Genomic DNA, 22495 nt, shown 5'->3' with positions numbered 1-22495 from the left:
ATGTAGTAAATGAGATTGTTACAGGTGGAATTGTTCCTAGTTTACCTAGGAAGAGTCAGACTTCTTGGGGTGTAATGATTCGGTTAGTAAAGTCAGTAACAAGGCATTGACGGTAGTGCAGCTGACAGTTGTTTTGTTTACCAAACTCACTAAAATTTACCGTGGCCAACAAGAGGCCATAACAAGCAATTGAAGGAAAACCTGGGGCTGGATTCTCCTAAAATGGGACTATGTCCCCACGCCGGCGTAAAAACGCTGACGCTTTGCTCTGGAGATTCCTGCAAAATAGATGAGCTGATTCAATGCTCTGCAGGGGGCTAGCAGGGACCTGGAGTAAATCTCCCAGATTTAGCTGCGGATACGGACCCCCGCACTTCCAGTTTTGAGTCCACACATGCGCACGATGCGGGCCTCCAGCGACCAGGCCGAATGCCATGGTGGACTCGGACCGCAGAGCCACACACACAACCCCCTGATCGGCCGCGCACCCATGCATCTAACCGTGCGGATCTGTCCCCCGGCTGCCTATAAGGCCACCCCCGGTGTCTGATCCCCCACGTCCCACAAGGACTGAGTCCGTATCCACCACGCAAGCATCCTAACTGGCAATAGCAGGTTAGTTCCACGCCGTCGGGAACTCGGCCGGTCGGGAGCGGATGATCACTGGACTGGCCTCTGTCAATGGGCCCCCAGCCACGTGGAGTACTCCGCGATCACGTCGGTTCTCGGGTCCCGGAGAATCGCCGGGCCTGATTTCGGCGTGAAATTGGATTATCCGCAGCCCCGCGCCGAAATCGCGTTCCGGGCGGGGCTGCGGAAAGTAGAGAACCAACATTCACGTACAAAATATGATTTTACGAATTGAAAATGAGAAGTAATTAGAACAATTTAGTATCAGTTACAGGAGGTTAAACACTTGAATAAAGACTTAAAATATCTAAATGATAAACTTGTAGAAGCAAATTCCAAAAAGGTGGATCTTCGATTAAAATGTGATGAACATCAAGCTGGAGAAGTCTAGGCCTGAGACTGTAGCTATTCATTTTTCCAATTTTGTATTTTTGCCTTTCATTTCTGCTTTTTTTTAAAGCCTATATTGAATATTTAAAGCTCTTTTGTATTGAAACTTCCTTTGTAGACATTTATTGAAACTTGGATGCGATTGTGCTTTGTTTATTGATCAATTATATAATCAGTAATGTTGCTAATTGCAGATTTGGACTTTTTTCCAAGGAGTTTTCTTGCACATCATATTCACAGCTTCTATTTTGGCTGAACATTGTAGATGTGTCGAGACCATTAAAAAAAAAGTTACATATTGTCCTAAAAAGAGGAACTATTCTTACCATATTGACCCCAATGACCCTTGTACTACAAGTCAGGACGAGAGTGGCCTTACGTGGGGTGGACAGCTGATGTGGTCATCAGGAGATGGAGTTTGATTGTTAGATATAACACCTGATAAATGGCAGATGAGAGGACACCATGATAAAATGGGTAAACATCTTGGATGTAGCGAAGCCTACATGGCCTTGCAGAGCCTGTTCAGGACAATTGATCAGACTTGTTTTGAGAATGTGTACACCAGGCCTCGAGAGGCTGAGATGGAGCCAGAAATTTGGCTTAAAGTGACCCTGTTTCCAGGACTCGCTGCTGCAGCCAGAGTGGAATAGACAGCCACTGGAGACGATAGGAGGAAGGGCTAGGGGTGGAGTGACTGAACATAGTGCCCACCACCCTTTGTAATGTTATTCAGAGACTGGGTGGAACAGAATATAGAATTTACCAATTTGGGGTTCTCTATTTTTGGGAGCTGCCTTGAACAGAATAACTTGGGGTTAATACTTGTAATATAATATTAAATATATAAAGTGCTTTCTCCTTTTAATAAAGTTGCCTTTCTTCTTATTTATTACTATATTATCAATTGTAATTTTATTGTCATTCAATAAAATTGTTTTAACACATTACTTGGAATTGTGACTCATTCCTGTTACATTCAGAGTGTGGCTCCGAATCAAAGCGAGACTCCGAAGTGTATCATGAAAATGCATTGAACAGGAAAAGGATTTAGTTGAGTGCAGAATCAAAAGCTAAAATTGATGAACCTTAGAAGTCCGTCATGAAAAGAACAATGAGAACTCCAACATGATACGTAGGGCAGCACGGTAGCATGGCGGTTAGCATAAATGCTTCACAGCTCCAGGGTCCCAGGTTCGATTCCCGGCTGGGTCACTGTCTGTGCGGAGTCTGCACGTCCTCCCCGTGTGTGCGTGGGTTTCCTCCGGGTGCTCCGGTTTCCTCCCACAGTCCAAAGATGTGTGGGTTAGGTGGATTGGCCATGCTAAATTGCCCGTAGTGTCCTAAAAAGTAACGTTAGGGGGGGGGGGGGTTGTTGGGTAACGGGTATAGGGTGGATACGTGGGTTTGAGTAGGGTGATCATTGCTCGGCACAACATCGAGGGCCGAAGGGCCTGTTCTGTGCTGTACTGTTCTATGTTCTATGATTTGGAGAACTAAATGAATGAGATGTTTGATATGGAAGAGCAGATCCAGAATTTAAAAACAGACAGGAAAAATTTTAAGAAACAGATTTAGGATTAAATGGGGGAGATTCTCCGCCTGTGTTGTGCCCCATGCACATCCTGCTATGCTAGCAGAATAGCAGGAGAGCCCCTAAACAGGGTTCACGTTGGACTCCAAACAGAGACTGGGCGTGAAACAGATTAGCATATTTATTGTAGCATTTAAATATGCTTTGTCAGTTTTAAAACCGGATTCTCACAGCACCCGGGACCCTCCCCTGTCGCTGGCACAGCTGAGGACAGCAGGAATCACGAATGGTCTCCAACTCCAGAGACCGGGCGTAACGATCACGCTAGGCCATTGGAGCCCACGGATAGTCGGTGACATGACAGGGCAGTGCCCGTGGCACTCTGCTGTGCTGGCATTGTCAGGGTGCCAGGTGGGTGCTGCCAAGGGATGGGACCTGAAAGGGGATGTGGCTATGAAGGGGGATTTGGGGGGGTGGGGGCGTTATTTGGCGACCCCATAGAGGGTGCCACTCATCTGGGGGGGTTGGGGGGGGAAGCTGGTGCAGGCGAGTGTGGAGAGTGCCTAATGCCAGGTAGAAGGAGGCAGGCCATGAAGGGAGACCCTTTGGGAAGGTGCCGATGCCAGCAATCCTTAGAGCAGGGGTGGGCAAACTACGGCCCGCGGGCCGCATGAGGCCCGCCAAAGGTCTTTATGCAGCCCACCAAGTCATTAAAAAAAAAAAAAAAAATTCTTTTAATTTTTAATTATTTTTTTTAAGGTTAATGGGGGGGGGGCTGTTGGGTTACTTACTGGTATAGGGTGGATACATTGACTTGAGTAGGGTGATCATTGCTCGGCACAACGTCGAGGGCCGAAGGGCCTGTTCTGTGCTGTACTGTTCTATGTTCTAAATCATAACCGGGTGAAGTAATTATTTTACTTAATATACTATGCGGCCCTTTAAAATTGTGAATTTCTGAATGTGGCCCTTGCACGGAAAAGTTTGCCCACCCCTGCCTTAGAGTGAGAGCAGTGAGGCTGGTGGTAGGGTGGGGTGGGCACTGAAGCCCAGGTGCCTGCGATGGTGTGGATGGGTGGTAGCTGGGAGCTGCACACTCTCTTTGGGCGCCCCGATCTCTGAGTCTGAGCTTACCAGCATCTTCAGGTGGCACACAGAATCTTTTCAGCGGGATTTTTCTGACAAAATGACTTAAGTGTGGGAGAATTGCAATGGGAAAGACAATTCGCACTGGTTTTCCTGCCCAAAATTACTCTTGGGTGCGATCCAACAACCATGCATTGCCTGAAAAGTAGCTCTCCACCTCGCAGCATGTCTGATAAAAGCCGGGATACCACGCTCCCTGGATCTCCCAGCTCGCAATACCTCGTGATCTCACCAGACTTTGTGATGTAAATCCTGCCCATTGTGGGCGGAATCACTTTTGGCAAATCTGAATATTGGAGCAGACAGCTAATCTCACTCTAATGTATGGATTCCCGAGTTACCGGAGGCTTTGGGATTCATCCCCTTCGCCTCGGAGACTTTGGGTGAGCCCACAAATGGGGGCCAGATGGAACGGCACTCGTGGGGGATCTCCCAGGGGATCAGAAGCCCCAACTGCATGCCCTTTGGGCAGGGTAGAGCCCTGGCACTGCTGCTGCCACCTGAGCTCCCTGGCAGAGCCACCCTGAAACTCTGGCAGTGCCCCCTTGGTGCCAGCCTGGCACTGCCAAGGTGCCCTGGTGGCATTGCCAGGGTGCCTCGCTGGTGTTTCTTTGCGCATGTGTAATTGGGCCAGGATGCTTTGTGTGGATGTTGCGGGGGTGCAAGGATTGGGCCAGGGACCCTCCCATAGTACGTTTGAGCTGATGGGAGGTCGAGCATCGTTTTGCGGGTCTCGGAGATCAGGACATCATTTAAAAATGGCATCCTGATGTCTTGCTATACTGGGGAGTCTGACGGGTAAAGCTCCCCGTACTAAACGGGGCTATGTGCAGCCTCGGCCACACATTCCTCGCCGAGTCCCTTCTTCAATGCTGCGATCGCCGGGAAACACGCAGCTAAACGTATTCGCTATGGGACTTTGTTCCCAATTAGTTAAATTGAGCCCTTAGTCTTGGGGGAGAATTCCGCCCAATGAGTGAATTGGAAATGTTTAAGGAGCAAACAGCAGCCATGGAAGAAAGATTCTGAAATGAATGGAAAGCCCATGGGAAGTTGTTAAGCTTGTTTAAGGGTTCTGTGAATGATGAAGAAACAAAGACAACTGAAGTAACCCGAGCAGGTGCTGAACTGAATGAAAAGATAAACACACTTGGGAAAGAATTGGCCAAGAGGAGAGTCAAGAAACACTTGGATAACATTGTGACATAAATTGAGACCAAGGTACCGTTTTTGAAATGTCAAGGGGAATATATGAGCGTGTTCAGAAGGGCATGTATCTTGGATAAAATAGACAAAAAGTCCCTCGGTGCAAATTTTTTTCACCTGATGGTAATCAAAATGATGAAACAGGAAAATCTGTTATGATAGAAATGAATGAGGAACAAAATATTGAAGTTGAAGATGTCCGTCATAACCGTAAAGGACTCATTGAAGGCATGTTTCCATGAACAGAGGTGTAAAAGTAAGAAAAATCCATTTTCCTCTGTATTAAAGTTGATGTGCATCCATATCCGAAGAGGGCAAGACCACCAGAGTATTAGGTTGCAGTCACACCATCAAGATGAAAACCCCAGTACAAAATAGAAATACCAGTTGATCAAGATATTATGAAAGAAAACATGGATGCCGTTTAACCAAAAGGTTTCTAAGTGGAAGTGAGCAGGAACTGCTGCAAGCTTCCTGCTGCTCAGACCAGCGAGGCTGTCACTGATGTATAACGTGAATTGGTCCACTTAACGAGGTCCCATGGGCTTCACTTCACAAATTATGATCCTACAAGCTGATTCGCCGGAACTGCACTAGCCAGCTCCCTGCTAACAAGGGAGAGCAGCACATAAACCGTTCCTGTACAGCCAACCCTGACCAACCCATGTCCAGCAGTGCTGCCCACGCCGCCCCACTGTCATTCTCCCCATGCTCCCCTTCTCCCCATACCCCCCCCACACCTCTCCATCATCCCCACCCCAACCCCCTCCTCCACAACTGGGTGCCTCTCACGATGCCCCCCTGGGTCCCTGCAGGTGAAGTTGGCCCACAACAGACAGGAGAGGGCCCAGGCGGATGGTGAACATCAGAATCCCCATCCCTTATGAGGAACAGGCCCTGGAGCATGGCCGAGGACAGATATGTCACTGACATAGACGTTGGCACCTGGCGCAGAGGTGAGGATCCAGCGGCCCCCACCCAGATGACCTGTCACAAATGGGTTAATGTCATACAAACTGACCTATCCCTGCCACTGACCACATGTCCATTCTCCCGCAGGATCCTCATCCGACAATGCCGGCCCATCTGGGGTGGTCCACCCCCATCCCCCGGGACATCACAGTATTTGCGGCACAGCTGTCATCCCCATTTCCACTAGCGCAGAGACACACACTTCGGGCGACAATATTGGCCAGGCTTCTGGGGCACAATCTGGTGAGCACCGCACAGTTGCTGATGGACATCAGGTGGAGACAGGAATGCCCAAGCACGACAGCAGTCAGAGGTCTGCTGGGTCCCAGTCAGATACTGAGCCTCTGAACCAGGTTTATCCAGAGCTGATGAAGTCGTGAGGGTGCGGCCGAGAGATTCAGAGGGAGATGTCAGCGACACTCCACAACTTCATAGCCGATTGGAGGAGTCCCAGAGGCTATGGGTGCAGGAGATGGCACCAGCAATGTGTGCGTGATGATCACAGTGGAGAGCCTGCTGTATGACATTGGCACCATGAGTGGTGGTGTCCGAGGCATGGCTCAGTCAGTGACTGCCATGGCTGAGCACCTCAACAGCATATCCCAGTCACTGGGGGACATCGCCCAGTACCAGGTGGACCTCAATGATGCACAGCAGGACAAGTCCCAGTCTGAGGTTGGCATTCCTGTGATGCTGCGGGACGTGTCCCAGTCTCAGATGGGCATAGCTGAGGTGCTGCAGAGCTTGTCCCAGTCACATTATGGTCATTACCTGGGGCACTCCACAGCATATTCCAGACACTGAGAAGCATTGCTGGGCCATCGACACTGCTTCAGACATTGGAGAGCTATCAGGGCTGGCAGAGCTAGATGACGCAGAGACAGTCGGGGCTTGATCCAGCTGCTCCTCATCCGCAGGGTCCCCAGAGCCCTATGGGCACCAACCAGGAGGAGGGAGCGCTGGGTGCCAACCTGGAGCTACTCTACAGAATGGTGATGATGCCTACCAGTTCCCCCTGGCAACCGCATGTCTGAGTCAGCACCTGGAACAGAGACGTGTGCTGCCAGCAAGTGGCCCTGGACCCTCCAGTTCCTGTGTCCCCAAAGGACGCTCACCAGGGGCATCAAAAGCCACAGGACTTGGAAAGCTGGCTGCCTCCACCTCTGATGTGCATCCTAATGGGCCACAGCTAGACGCCTGTGTAGAGCATGGAAGGCTGAGGAGATCGAGGATCACTGAGAGGGCAGGGGGGGGGGGGGGGGGGGGGGGGGGGGGGGGGGGGGGGGGTTAAAGGGATATGGGTGCTTTGGGGAATGAGGGGTGGGGGAGGGAGGGTTGTGAGAGTGGGTAGCACCAGCAAGGGATTGGGGACATATGTACAGAATTTTAAAAAGTATACCTTGATCAATTTGACACCTCTGCCACTTTCTTCTGCAATACGGGCCGGCGAACACCAATCCCATGCCCCAGCTCCCCAGGGTATGGAGGTCCTGGATGCCTATTTCCACCACCCACCGTCTGTGTGAGGGGTGGGACGAAGGGGGAGGCAGGGGAGGAGAAGGCTGGGGGATGATGGAAGGGGGGGGAAATGATGAATAAGGCCAGGTCCTATGTGAAGCGGGCGAGGATGATGTCCACCCTGCCCATCTAGGCTGGTTGCAACCTTGCCAGTGCCGCCTGTCCTCCATCCACCGGCTGGTCCTGCTGGTCCTCCCTGGGCTGGTTCTTCAGCCCTTCCTGATCCAGTGCCTCCCTGCACTTTGAGGTGGCCACATGTTCCGCCTCCCCCACCCCCACCTTATTGTCGCTCTGCTGCTGTGCCAGTTTGTGGAGGACACAGCAGAACACCACAGTGGGCAACCCTCTGGAGGGTGTACTGCAGGGCATAAAAACCGCATCATGGAGGAGTCCAGTGCACCGCTCAATGACAGCCCAGGTGGCTGCATGGGCCTCGTTGTATCGAGTCTCCGCATCGGTTTCCGGCTTCCGTACTGGTGTCATTAGCCAGAACCTCAGCGGGTGCACCTTATCTCCAAAGACCCAATTGGCCATCCTGGGGTGATCCTCAAAGAGGCCGGGGATGACTGACTGCCTCAAGATGTAGCTGTCGGGCACACGACCTCGGAAGCTTGCACACACTGCGTGATCTTCATATGGTGGTCGCACTCGAGCTGGATGTTCTGGGAGTGGAACACCTCCTATTGATATAGGGCACTCCCAGACAACCTGGTGAGCGCAGGGCAACAGGCATACCATCTGTTAGCCCTGAATCTGGGGCATCCCATAGATGGTTGAGAATCCTGTTGCCCAGTCATTTTGTTGGGCCTAATCCATGTCAAAGTTTATATAGTTCTTCACCCGGGAAAACAGGGCATCGGTGACTTCATGGATGTACTTGTGGACTGTTGGGGGCATCATGGTGGTGGATTGGAGCCTTGCTGCTTCACAGCGCTGAGGTCCCAGGTTCGATCCCGCCTCTGGGTCACTGTCCATGTGGAGTTTGCACATTCTCCCCGTGTCTGCGTCGGTTTCACCCCCACAACCCAAAGATGTGCAGGGTAGGTGGATTGGCCACGCTAAATTGTCCCTTAATTGGAAAAAATGAATTGGGTACTCTAAATTAATTTTTTTAAAAGATGCCCCACTAGTCCCCGCTCGAGCCCTGGAATGATCCAGAGACAAAGAGATTCACGGCTGCGGTGACCTTGGTGGCTCCGGGAGCGGGTATCCTCCTCCATTACGTGTGCCAAGTCTGCGAACACATAGCACAGGTGCCACACCGTCCCCTTGTTTAGGTTGAGCCTTCTGCGGCATGTGCTGTCTGTCATCTGTTCGAAATACCGCAAAGCCTGTACACCTTGGGCCGTTGCCGGTCCCACCCTCTGAGTACCTCCCTGGCCTGATGGGTGGCTGATTCCTCAGGCTGTGAGGCGGGGCCCTGCACATGGGCTGCTGCCTCGAGTCTCTGTCAATCCTGCTGCCACTTCTGCCGCCTGGCCTGCCAGCAGCACCACAAGGCCAGCTTCCACGGTGCCCAAGATATCGTCCTTTGCTTGTAATATCTGTAAGGAATTAGGAGAGGGTTAGAGACTGACAACCAGTGATGCCCCCTCACCCCGGAATCCTCCAGTCCCCCATTTCTGCCCCCCCTTCATTTTCCCTTCCCCTCCCCTATTCCCCATTGCTCCCCCCCCCATTCCCCTATTTCTCCCCCTGCCAGCTGACATACCTTGCCCATGCAGCCCTGGCTGCAGCTGGAGCCCCTGCTCCCCACACCCTGTACCCCAGACACCCGCACGTTACGTTACGTGGACCGGGCACTGGTCCCCTCGCTGGTGAACACGCCCACCCTCTGGTCGCCGAAACGTTCCCAGTGCTGGGGTCCAGCCCCTGGGTATTCGGATGTTGGCTGCTGCATCCGTGGTGTTGCCTCCCTCCGTGTTCAGGCACAGCGTCCCGGCATCATGGTCTGGTGATGCCCATCCCGCCCAGCTGAGGCCATGGGCATTCACCCCGCTGGTTTGCAAGCCGCCACTCCCATGGCGGCCCACCCTTGTTAGACATTTAGCTGCCATTGTTTAAAGAGTCAACGGTTCTGCTCCTTTTCTCAAACACCTTTATTTCACTTTAACAGACTCTCCACAAAACTCTATCATCACATCAGCTGACACAAAGGCCACCTGAAGCCCCTTTACATATGTGTCAATTATTAGATACTTAACATAAGAGACAACTAATTGGAATGTCTCTTAACCCATTACTTAACAGTCTCCCCTTGGAGAAAAAAAAATAATTAGGTGAAAACAAAATTACAAGGAACTCAAAAACGCACACGCAATTTCCTCCCTTCTTTTTTTTCATTTTTGGAACGAAAAAAAGAACAGTCACCGAAGCAGGCGCATTTCATTAACAATATCCAAAAGTTTCTGTGAGTTAGCCCCTCTTTTTGTAAAATAGTCTGACAATTGATGGCTACTGTCTAGCCATTTAATTTGGCTATTTCCCCTCTGTCCAACATCTGCTTCAAACTTGTGATGTCTATCCTTAATCTTTTTTCATTGACACTTTTGTAGAGTGCACATTTATTGTCAATGTGACAGTCAATCGGTATATTACCCAAATCCCCTAATCCCAAAATTTCTGTCAATATCTGAGATATACAAAAGGCCATATCCACGGCCTCTACAAGGCATAACGTCTCAGCCGCCAAAGTGCTTTTGGCCACTCTCCTTACTTTTTGTTTCCCACACAAAAGGGCAACATTTGTCATTGTTCCCCAAAAGGAAAATTATATAACCTCCTGCGCTTGAAACCCCATAACATAAATTTGCATCGGATGCATCACTATAAACTATGAGTTTCAAGTGCCTAAGGTCACTGTTGCACGTTTTACTATGGGCGCAAAACGCGTTTATTGGGGTGTATTAACTTCCAAGTGCTTAACACCACTAGGCTCTGTCTTATGTATTTATTCAGCTTAGGAGTCGCCAGTTGCCGTATAGACAACGTCACTAGTATTCCAAGGTCAAGTTCAAAGTAATAAAGACGATACACCGATTAGTAAGGTCCAAACGATAATATTTATTATACAGTTATAATAAATATTCATGCACACACTAAGAGACTAAGCTATGACTAAACTAAAGTAATCAGAATACTTATCTAACAGGAACAGGCAAGGTCAGGGAGCGAGGCCTTTGTCCTGGTCTTGGGCTGCAACCTTCAGCAAGCGTTCTGGTCACTGGGGGTTCTAGCGGGCTTAGTTCGCGTAGCGAGCGTCGTACTGGCACTTACGGTTCGGCGGCTGGTGCTCAACGGCTGGAGTCAGAGTGGATCTTCAAGGTCGTGGTCAGAGCCGGAGCACGGAAAAGCAGAACTTGACCGAAGTTAAGCCGGAGCACAGAAAACAGACCGGACAACACGAGGTCCCTATCTTTTATAGGGGTTCCATTGTCCTTCCCTCTTCTTGGGCGGGCTCTACCTATTGGGTCAATTCCTCATCGATACTGGATTAATTCCCCAATGCGAGGGGGTCTCCGTGATGGGGGGGGGCGTTTCTTATGCCCTTTTGTTTGGAGGTTTCTGGTGCCTCGATGTCTGGGCCTTGATTAAAATGTGTCCATTCAGAATCAAATGTATCTATTGTGTGGGTGTTCAGGTCTGATTGCCTCATTAGCATGCAAAGCGTTTTGCCATTTGCACCTAGCTAAGGTCTTCTCACCTGAGCCCAAACTGGTTTCTGCTGCTGCAGAATGCAAAATGCTCTCTTTGCAGACTGCTGGTCTGGCTAAACTGTCTGTTTCCCAGCAGTCTTAGCGCTTGGCTTATTTTGTAGCTCAGCGTCCATTTTAGGTGGCTACAGTCACCTAAAACCGGGAACCTCAAAACACACTCCTGTATTTTTAGTTTGACCAACGCTTTATTTGCTCTTATTATGTCTTCCACTTTGGGATCATTCATTTTGTACTCCACTCTAAGACATCAAACTCACATCCGGTGTAGTCGGTCTACCTAACCAATTCAGTTGCCCAATTAAACTTCGCAGTTGCTCTTTTTCCATCTTTGAAACCATTGCGTCATTTTGTGAAACCCGGCCATGCCTAATTGCTATTGGCTTGATGCTTTCCAAATAAGATTGCTGACATAAAGTTGCCCCTAACTTAGTCTGTCCGATTTCCAGTCCAATATATTTAAATGCACCGGAAGCCTGACTTCCAACCCTAAATTCTTTCCTCAAACCAGGGGTGCGATTCTCCAACCCCTACGCCAGGTGGGAGAATCGCGGGAGTGCCGGGTGATTCCCGCCATGCCGCCCTAGCACCCTCACGCGATTCCACCCCCCCCCCCCCAAAACAGTGTGCCGAGTTTTACGCAAGGCCGCTCAGAGAATCGCCGCTCGCCGTTTCTAACGGTCGAGCGGCGATTCTCCGGCCCGAATGGGCCGAGCAGCCTGCCCAATCCAACCGGTTCACGCCGGCGCCAACCACACACCTGGTCGCTGCCGGCGTGAACAGCGCGTGTGCGGCATGTGGGGGGGATGGAGGATTGAGCACCAGGGGCTGGCTCAGGACGGGTCTGGCCCGCGATCGGTGCCCACCGATCGGCGGGCCGGCATCTCTAAAAGACGCACTCTTTTCCCTCCGCCGCCCCGCAAGATTAATCCTCCATGTCTTGTGGGGCGCCTGCGGGGAGGTCGACAACCGCGCATGCGCGGGTTAGCGCCGGCCAACCTGCGCATGTGCGGGTGACGCATTTAAGCGCCGCTGGCTGCGTCATTTAGGTGGCACCGCTTTGACGTGGGCGCCAAGGCCCGGCGTGCGAAATTGACGTGGCGCCGCTCCTAGCTCCCTGGGGGTGGGAGAATAAGGGGCGAGGAGCGGCCTCCGATGCTGGAGTGAAACACTCCGGCGTCGGCACTTAGCCTCCCGTTGGGAGAATCGCGCCCCAGAGATTACAATAGCTTTGAAATCACTAGTCCCACCCCACAAAAAATCATCAACATGCATCATAAAGATGCCAGAAAGATTTCCTTTATAGCGCCAGTAAGACATTGCCGGATCGGTTTTCAACTGGCAACAGACTAACTTTAACAAAATTGACCTTATCGTAAAATACCAGACTCTAGACGCATCATTCAATCCATAAACACATTTGTTCAACTTCCAGAGTACCCCTTCTGTGTTAGCTGCTTCTTTAGGAGGACAGAGAAAAATGTCTCTCTGGAGCTTATGGCCCTGCAAGAAGGCAGCTTTTATATCTATAGATTTGCATTCCCATGCCTTTGTGGCTAATAGAGCCAAGAAGATCTTTAAAATAACCTTTCCTGCCGTAGGTGAATCTACCTTAAATCCTGATTTTCTAAGTTTTCTTAAAATTCCCTTGCCACAAGCCTGGCTTTTGCCTTATAAGTTCCATCCGGAAGAACCTTTTCCGTGCAAATCCATCTGTGGGATAGAGCTCTTTGTCCCCTATCCGGTACTTCCGTGTATACCCCAAATTCACTCCAACTATGCAGTTCTTGCTGTTTTGCATCTTTGACAACTGTTTCATCTAATTTATTGAAAGCCACCAAAATCTCAAGTGCATGTGAGCTTCTACTCCTATTAGTATTCGTAGTCTTACTCGTGTTCCGAGACCTTGATAAACTACGTCCCCTCTCCTGCCTGGTATCTCGTTCTAGTCTGCTAGATCTTTCCCTTCTACTGTGGGATGTCCTTTCAATAGTTCACGACCTTTTCCTGCGACCTGTTCACTATCCGATGTATTATCTGCACTGGCACTGCGTTGCTGTGCCCTCCATTTTTGAACTTCATGTTCCCAATCCATTGTCTTGATTCCCAACCCTGAATGCTGTACATTCAACCAATGATTATACTTTCCAGTGACCTACTCTACTAATAACAGTTGCATCCTTCATTGACTGGACCCTTCTCGCAAGTATGTCACTTTTGTACCAACTTTTGGCAGTTGTCCTTTTGGAAAAACGGCCTGTTCTAATTCATGGGAAGTGTTGTGTTCCTCTACAGAAACCCTGTCTATATCAGTTAACTGTTCCTCATAGTTCAGTAACACGTGCATACCAGATGATCCTGGTTCCTTGTCATGTCTGTCTGCTCTGTCTAAATTTGAAAATTTGTAGTCATCATCCTTGATGAATGTACCCGAACAGTTTGATTGCCATGTTGCAAAATAATTGTTTTGCCATCTATGCCTATGATCTTCCCTGGGCCTTTCCATTCATTAAAATTGTCTCTCTTATAGTATACTATGTCTCCTTGCTGAAAAACGGCATCTGATGGCCGTACATTATGCCTTAAAGCTCTGCGAATTCTTTCAGAGACTTCTACTTCCAAAAATGCTTTTCTGCCGCTATGTAATGCATTTAAATGCTCAGCAAAGGCAGAGATAATTGTAGTCCCTTCCCAAGCTGGAGGCTGGTCATCCAAAATGGACGGAATTTTAGGATTTCTACCAAACACTAATTGATAGGGACTATAGCCCCCAACCATCTGCATTGAATTCTTTGCATGTACCGCTCATGCTAAAACTGAATTTAGCTTGCAATTCGGTCTATCTACCAAAATTTTCAGGAGCATGTCATCGATTACTGCATGGTTTCTTTCACAGGCACCAAGCCTAAATGGGCTTACCGCAGCCGTATTCATCTGTGATATTCACATTTTCACACACATCCCTAAACTCATCATTAGCAAATTTTCCCCCATTGTCGGTAAGGAATTTTGCTGGTGGGCCCATTCCTGTCCCTATCCATTTTTCCACGATTTGATCCAGAATTACTCTCTTTACTTCGTATAATTGTTGATGGACTAAATCTTGTTGCTAAATCTACAAAATGCAAAATAAATATATTATTGGCTTTATCCCAGATCTGAAGGTCCACGGCCACAATGTTGTTAAAATTCCTGGCCAAAGGTAGGGTTCCTATCTGTCATGCTGGTGTCCCTCTGTACTTCCTACAAACTTCACAGTGATCACTAACCTGTTCTATCAGTTTAGTATAGACTTCATCTCTTACCCCTGCATCCTTTAATAAATTTTTCAGCCTCCGAGGAGACGGATGCGCAAATTGCCTGTGCAGTTTTAATGCAAGCTTTTTATCAGCTGAAGTCCCATTTGCAACTGCCAAAAACATACCCTTAACAACTGTACTTGAAATATTATTTGTCAGTAATGGAATACAATAGTATCCCAACTGCATAAATTGTAAGTCCACCATCTTTCCAAAAACTGTTGCCTTATCCTGTTCCATATCCAGTTTCATGTGTGCTTTCTTAATCAACGGTCTGCTCAGAAGCAAAGGTATCTCACTTGATACAACATCCGTGCTAATGAAATGATTCACACCGGCAATATTGCAAAGGATCACCACTCTTTTCAGCGACTTCAGAGTATTATCATCCCCAAACCTGAAACTTGTGGAACTTTCAAATTCCTTAATCTTGTTACGATTTTTAGCATTCAAGGAGTCCAGGTAACATTTTAAACCAGTCAATTCCACACACAGTAGATGTGTAGCGACTGTCCAATACAGCACAGTTGAAAGATTCTGCAACCAACACCCTCATTACCAGCGTAAAACTGCTTGTTAATAGGACAATGCCTTCTTTTTGGTCACTATCTTTTTCCTCTCTGACTCTTCCGTGTCATGTGTCGCTTCAAACACTCTATTAAAACGTGTTGGACAGTTGAAAGCATAATGGTATTGAGAGTCACATTGATTTATCATGCCCGGTGCATTTCTGGGGTTCATCTTCCTATTGTAGGTTCTAACTGGGTTTCTGTCTTCATAATATCCGGGTCCTGATCTTCTTCTATAGTCTTGGAACCCGTTCGTACCCATACGATTTTGCCATCCTGTTAGTAGTGTATCTTCCATATTCTGCTTTATTGCAGGCTGACTTATTTGGGTCATCAGAGCCATCGGAATCGAATGTTCCCCCAGAAACTTTTTTAAGGCTTCTGTCTTCTGATCGAATAAGGTATCCTTATCCGCAAACTGAACTCCTGTCAAAACCAGGAGCCTAGCCATGTTGCTCACTCTAGCACAGTCAAGTAATTTAAAGGCCAACACAGACTGTGGAAATTCCAGGTTGTGTTTCTGCAGCCTTTTATATAGTCTGCCAAATTCCATTATATAGTCTTCAATGGAGAAATCCTCTATTTTCCCGAACCTATTAAAATCCGACCATGCTTCATACGCACTTAGCAAGTCATCCTTTTTATAAATCTTATCCATAGAACGTAATAGAGTCTGCAGACCTTCTTCTGAGTCCTAACTCTTCCAATTTCAGTTCAGAAAACACTTTGCTACCAATTTTACTGTCAAGGGAGAGAAAGAGCCAATGTTATACCTTGTTTTCCTCTTTCTCATGGCAGTTACCTTAGTCCACATAACGACTGCACTTCTCCATTGGTCGTACGATCCCCATTCAGAAAATAAAGGGCATCTTTATCCTAGGTTCAGCCATATATCTTCTTTTTTTCTTCTCACTCACTACTTGGTTTGGTCTGAAAAAGTTGTATCTTTCAATCCTTCACAACTATCCTCTGCTACCATTTGTTTGACGTTTAGCTGCTGTTGTTTAAAGAGTCAAAGGTTCTGCTCCTTTTCTCAAACACCTTTATTTCACTTCAACTGACTCTCCACAAAACTCTATCATCACATCAGCTGACACAAAGGCCACCTGAAGCCTCTTTACATATCAGTGTCAATTATTAGATACTTAACATAAATGAGACAACTAATTGGAATGTCTCTTAACCTATTACTTAACAACCCTGACCAAGGCTGGCCTCCAGGGGGCTCCCCCACTCCCCCCCCCACTCCCCCCCCCACTCCCCCCCCCCACTCCCCCCCCCCCACTCCCCCCCCCCACTCCCCCCCCACTCCCCCCCCCACTCCCCCCCCCCACTCCCCCCCCCACTCCCCCCCCAATCCCCCCCCAATCCCCCCCCCACTCCCCCCCCCACTCCCCCCCTCCCACTCCCCCCCCCACCCCCCCCCCACTCCCCCCCACCCCCACTCCCCCCTCTCCCACCCCCCCTCCCCCCCTCCCCCACCCCCCTCCCCCACCCCCCTCCCCCCTCCCCCACCCCCCCTCCCCCACCCCCCTCCCCCACCCCCCCCTCCCCCACCCCCCCCCTCCCCCCCTCCCCCCCTCCCCCCCTCCCCCCCCTCCCCCCCTCCCCCAACCCCCCCTCCCCCCCTCCCCCACCCCCCCCTCCCCCCCTCCCCCCCTCCCCCACCCCCCCCCTCCCCCCCTCCCCCCCTCCCCCACCCCCCCCCTCCCCCCCTCCCCCACCCCCCCCTCCCCCCCTCTCCCCCCCTCCCCCCCTCCCCCCCTCCCCCACCCCCCCCTCCCCCCCTCCCCCCCTCTCCCCCCCTCCCCCCCTCCCCCCCACCCCCCCTCCCCCCCTCCCCCACCCCCCCCTCCCCCACCCCCCCTCCCCCCCTCCCCCACCCCCCCTCCCCCCCCTCCCCCACCTCCCCCCCCCCTCTGAGCACCGAGGCAAGAACCTCAGTGCCTCCGAGCTCATTGCCTGTGAACGAAGATGGCTCCTCACCTCCTCGTGGCCCCACAGCAGCCATTCCACCAGCTTCACATTTTTTTAAAAGGAGTACCAATCGGCGCCGTGTGATCATGTGCTGGGGATGATGTTAGATCACGGGGGATCGTTCGATAGGGGGTGGCTTTAGTTAATTGTATGGAAATTGGACTTAAGTGGTGATTATTGGTTTCTCGCCAGGCTGTGGCGGGATTCTGATTTTGCCAACGGGAGTGGGCTGGTTAGATCGCAAACAGATCGGCGCACAGCGCGGTTCTCAAATCTGCCGCCTCCCGCGATCTGATGGCCTTGCTACATTCTCGCTTAAGTGCAACGTGGCCATTAAATCACACATCATGGGCGGGATTCTCCGATAGCCGATGCCGAAATCGTGTTTAGCGATCAGCCGGAGAATCCCAGTTAACGCTGGAATAGGTGGCGGCACCGTTTTTGCGATGCTCCGACCTCTCAAAGAGGCATACTTGTGGAGTACGGCATACGCTGTCTGGCCAGCCTCAGGACGTCACCTGAGGCCCTTTCCTGATGCTGCGCCCCCGATGGGCCGAGTCCCTGACGCCGTGGGACATGTGTTCTCACACCGTTTGGGGCCTTCGCGTGGCATCTGTTGACTGAGGTTTTGGCAGGCCGGGGCCACGCGCGGCCGGTGCCATGTTAAATGGTGCGGCCGCGAGCCCCCCACCGGACAGAGGATCGGTGCGGGGGTGGCGCCAACCTTCTGGCCGCAGGATCAGAGAATCCAGCTCCATATCTTCACCACATTTGACCATGAAACATTATGGCAAAAAAAACATAATTGATGGTGTTCTATTCAGAGTTCAAAGAAAGGGTTTGGGGGAAAAAAGTCAATGAGGAATTATGATAATTCCATGGTGTTTGAATTCTGCTAATCCTGTTTGTTATACATAGTGACATTTGTTTTGGTTAAACCTTTATAAATTGTACAATACAACATATGTAGTTGTGAAACTAAAGGAAATGTTGATCAGTATGGTATCTAATATGCTATTCGGTAGAGGTTTATGGTGTTAAGTTAGAACATGGAACATGGAACAGTACAGCACAGAACAGGCCCTTCGGCCCTCGATGTTGTGCCGAGCAATGATCACCCTACTCAAACCCACGTATCCACCCTATACCCGTAACCCAACCCCCCCCCCCAACCTTACTTTTAGGACACTACGGGCAACTTAGCATGGCCAATCCACCTAACCCGCACATCTTTGGATTGTGGGAGGAAACCGGAGCACCCAGAGGAAACCCATGCACACACGGGGAGGACGTGCAGACTCCGCACAGACAGTGACCCAGCCGGGAACTGAACCTGGGACCCTGGAGCTGTGAAGCATTTATGCTAACCACCATGCTACCGTGCTGCTCCTTGTAAAGAAAGTGTAAAGCCATTGTAAAAAAGCTTTAATTGTGGTGAAGCTTTTGTTCTCCCAAGGGAAAAAGTGTGATAAAACCCAAATAATTATCTTAACCTGAAGGGGGAAGTTTCCGATGAGCCTTGGGCCTTTTGTGCATGCAAAGGAAACAGCTGCACATGCTCAGTTCATTTCTTTTTCCTCCTTCAGGCTGGGAATAGGTCCTGAGTGTCTGTGCAAAAGCAAGGAAGCAGGTCAGATAATCTGAACCAGAGCGCCATTACCATATAGGTGCCACAGAGAGCAGAGCACAGGACGGTGACATGGAGAATGTCCAACATCCACGGAGGGGGACAAGGAAAGGCTCCAGAAGGAAGTCCTATGTAAGGGACAAAGACAGAGATCAGGAATAGGTTGTGTTATATGAAGCTGAAAGTAGGAACTGAGAAATAGGCTCCAAGTTTAAGAAACCGCTGCAGTGAGCAGATTTAAAGTGAGGTGGGCTTGAAAGAAGCCCTGCAGATCCGAGAAGGCAGCTGGAGGATGGAGAACCCATGTTGTAGGCCACTGGGGCAAAGGTACCCCTTTGGAGCAGTGGGACTCTACTTGACCAAGCTGAAGAACTGAAATTGTGCTTGGAAGGAGATATTTGAATGTACTCGTAAAAGGTATCTCTGAAGACGAGAGTGAAACCCTGTTAGCATGCCACATAATTGGGAGCGACGTTTGGAAAGAATTCCAAGGTGAGATCTTTAACTGTGGAGATTTGAAACACTCATGCGAAAGACATTTGTTTCAGTGATATTGCTTAGCTCACACTGTGACAAACATCTGGATGGCTTGTGAAGAAATCCATGGAATCTGTTTTGGTTGCGCCAGTCATTTATTGTGGAGTGTTCAGTGTGTGTCAGAGAGAGAAGACAGGGATTGTTAGCTCTCTGAACAACTACAAGGCTACAAGAACAACTACAAGGATATTGTGACCGTTGTTAACTGAATAATCAGTTATAGGACTCAATAAAGTCATCAGTTTAGCAGAGGTTTTATTCCAAGATTAAGTTTAATGAACTAATTTGTTTGCCCTGCTCTTGAAGAAATGGTGGGTGGCATTTTGCAGTATTTCCCGCCAGCAGGATCTTCTGGCCTTGCTGAAGTCAACCCCGATGACAGGTTCCTGGCAGTGGGAGAGACGAGCCATACACAACTTTGTCAGGACTAGAAGATTCCACAAGCAGTTAATGGCTCACTGCATTTGCTGTGGGAAAGCAAACCTAGGAGGCAGGAATATCCCAGCGATGAGTATGTTTTTTGGGTATCTCAGAGAGGGATACAAGTTGGATGAGAAGCATCAAGTGAATGTATAGGATGACTTGAAGGATACCATTTGCAATTGTGGCAGTGTTATGGGCCAGTGTTTAGGGAACCACAAAGTGTATCATGGAATTCACCTGACCCACAACTTTTAATAGATTGTGGTATGGGGAGCACAAGACCCACTCTACAGGTGTGGTATAGCAGAAATGGAAAAGTATTTTTTAAAGCAAAACAATGTTTATTCTATGAACTTGAGGATGTGAAGCAAGGGTTAATAGCTAGAAAGAGCCAGAATGACCGGGATACATTAGTGGAAAATCACAAAGTAGAGGAATGTGTTATTGAAGCCATTGAAGGAGAATGAATTTGCTCAGAGAAGGGAGTGATATTTGAAGCCGTGAGCCAACTCATGACTATAAGCCAAACAGCCTTGAGAAACAAGGCGCATGGCCGGATGACAGGATATGAAATGTGGGAGCCGCTTGCAACTATAGCTAACACCTGCTAATTAAGCTAAGACTGCTACATACTCATGTGCCAATAGATAACCTCAAAGTCTGTAAAATCATGTACTGGAACTATTGCAATAACCAATCTATGCTTTGTAATGTGGGCAAGCTCAAGTGAATGTAAGAGACAACCCCTTAAAGAAACATATAAAAAAGGGATGCTTTGAGCAAGACTTTGGCACTCTCAGAGGTGTTTCTTTGGAATACCTAGAGAGCGGCCCCGATCGCAATAAAGAATATTCTGAAGTACGGACGTGTTCGAGACCGTTTCTTCCGGACTGAGAGACAAGTGAATTAGAGATGCATTCACAAACTCAAGTTAACCTTTTTAAAACATGCAGTTAACATCTTAGCAACCATCAATTCAAATACAACCCCCAAAGAATACAACACTAAGTAATCCGCAATAACTTCCCAAACAACATCCAGAAGACTTACGAAACCCCTTTTAACAGAAGCACATTAGGTTTATATTCCCTACTGCGAACATTTATAATTCTGAATTCACCAAATGATCAAGAGATAGTCTTTTCATGGCAGAGAGATCAACAGCACACCTGCTTGGTCTGGCTTCAGCTCCAACACTGGGGCTGTAAAGGAATAATGGAAATTTTATTCATCTACTTACTTGTACTGAGATATTTCCAAGTTTCTTGTCTGTGTACTATAATTCATTTTTCCTATTTGAATAAATATTTTATTCTTTGTATTAAGAGTTCATTGGCAGGCTCCTATGAATTTGTTCAGTTACTTAGCTCCATGTTTTCTTGTCCAGTGTTAACATCAGCTGGGATCGTAACACTATTGAACCAGCTAATGTTACAGTTAATCAGCCTTAGATAAAACTTTCTGTAGTTCTGGAAATAGAAGTCTCTGTACATACTAAGCCTGTACCAATGTGAAATGTGTGCACCTCCGTCTCTGAAACTGGCACTGTGAGTGCTGCCAAGTGAGAACAAGAACTGCTGGTGGCATTTCCCATATCTCCCATCCCTTTGCGTGTCCTTCTGCAAAACACACTGATACAAGAAGACTCCCACTGAGAAACTCAAACATTCCACTAATGCTGGGGCACAGAAAAAAGAAGCTTCAGAACAATTGGCACAGGTGCAGGATAAAGGGTTAACCGAAGGGAAATGCTAATATGTCACATCATTATGTATCACTGACATCAATCGGTCATGTTTTAGACTCTCCCTTGAGAGTGAGAGTAGTTGGCACATGATGCTCAGGAGCAACATGCCTACTCTAACCTGTTTAGATGCATTACTTTTTAAAAATATATTTTTATTGAATGGTACGATTTTGCTAGTGTAAAGGAATAATGGAAATTTTATTCATCTACTTAACATTTGTACACTACAGCAGTGATTGAGACTGTTATTATGTACAATGTACATGTTTTTCTTCCATCAGCCTCCCCCTTTTTGTTTTTCAAGCTCTGTCTTAGGTCCTTTCTTACGCCGTAGATGTTAAGTCTATCTTTCAACTTATATTTGTTATTGTCCTTGGCTTTGTGAGGGAGCCCTCTGGCCCTCTTTCCCAGTGTCCCCTTCTGATATTTCCCTGGGTTCCTCCCTTGCTGCCCTCCCTCTCTTTGTTCCTGTCGGCCTTGTGTGGTCCTGTTGGCACCTATTGGTTCTCCTCCCCCCCCCTTTCCTATCCGCTATTGGCCTCAAACAGGTCTTGGAATAGGCTGGTAAATTGTTCCCATGCTTTGTGGAAGCCCTCGTTCAATCCTCAGATGGTAGATTGGATCTTCTCCAAATTGAGAAGCTCCGACAGGTTTGCCAGCCAGTCTGCAGCTGTGGGTGGTGCTGCTGATCGCCAGCCGAGCTGGATTCTCCACACGTTGTTCTGGCGGGTCCGATACCCCGAAGACTGCCACTCTAGGGCATGGCTACACCCTCTTCCCCACAACCTTGGACATTGCCTCAAAGAAGGCTATCCAGAATCCAACAAGTTTGGGGCACGCCACGAACATGTGGGCGTGGTTGGCCGGGTCTCTGACACTGTTCACACTTGTCCTCCACTTCCAGGAAGAACCTGCTCATTCGGGTTCTGGTTAGGTGCGCTGTGTGCACCACTTTGAGCTGCATTAGGCTAAGCCTTGCGCAGGAAGAGGTGGAGTTAGCCCTGCTCAATGCTTTGCTTCAGAGTCCCCACCCTACTTCTGTCCCTAGTTCGTCCTCCCATTTCCGTCCAGTGGTGTTCGAGCTCAATCCAGTAGCTGTCCATACATTTCCCCACGTAGTCCCCCGTCTTTGCATAGTTACAACTGTAAATCAGATTACCTAACCTGAACCCTATTTGGGATTGGAATTCAAGATCAAGCTGAACTG

The 22495-nt window shown here is 48.9% G+C and overlaps 1 protein-coding gene across 1 annotated transcript in view; it reads left to right on the top strand.

Annotated features, from left to right (window-relative positions):
* The window catches only part of LOC119965615 (uncharacterized protein C7orf31), a 99014-nt gene that overhangs the window by 14416 nt on the left and 62103 nt on the right, over positions 1 to 22495 (top strand). The gene's annotated exons all lie outside the window — the stretch shown is intronic.

The sequence above is a fragment of the Scyliorhinus canicula genome, chromosome 5 (genome assembly GCF_902713615.1).
Source record: "Scyliorhinus canicula chromosome 5, sScyCan1.1, whole genome shotgun sequence".
In the NCBI taxonomy this organism is placed as follows: domain Eukaryota; kingdom Metazoa; phylum Chordata; class Chondrichthyes; order Carcharhiniformes; family Scyliorhinidae; genus Scyliorhinus; species Scyliorhinus canicula.
Note: the sequence above shows the minus strand (reverse complement) of the source record. Positions and strands in the feature narration are given on the sequence as shown.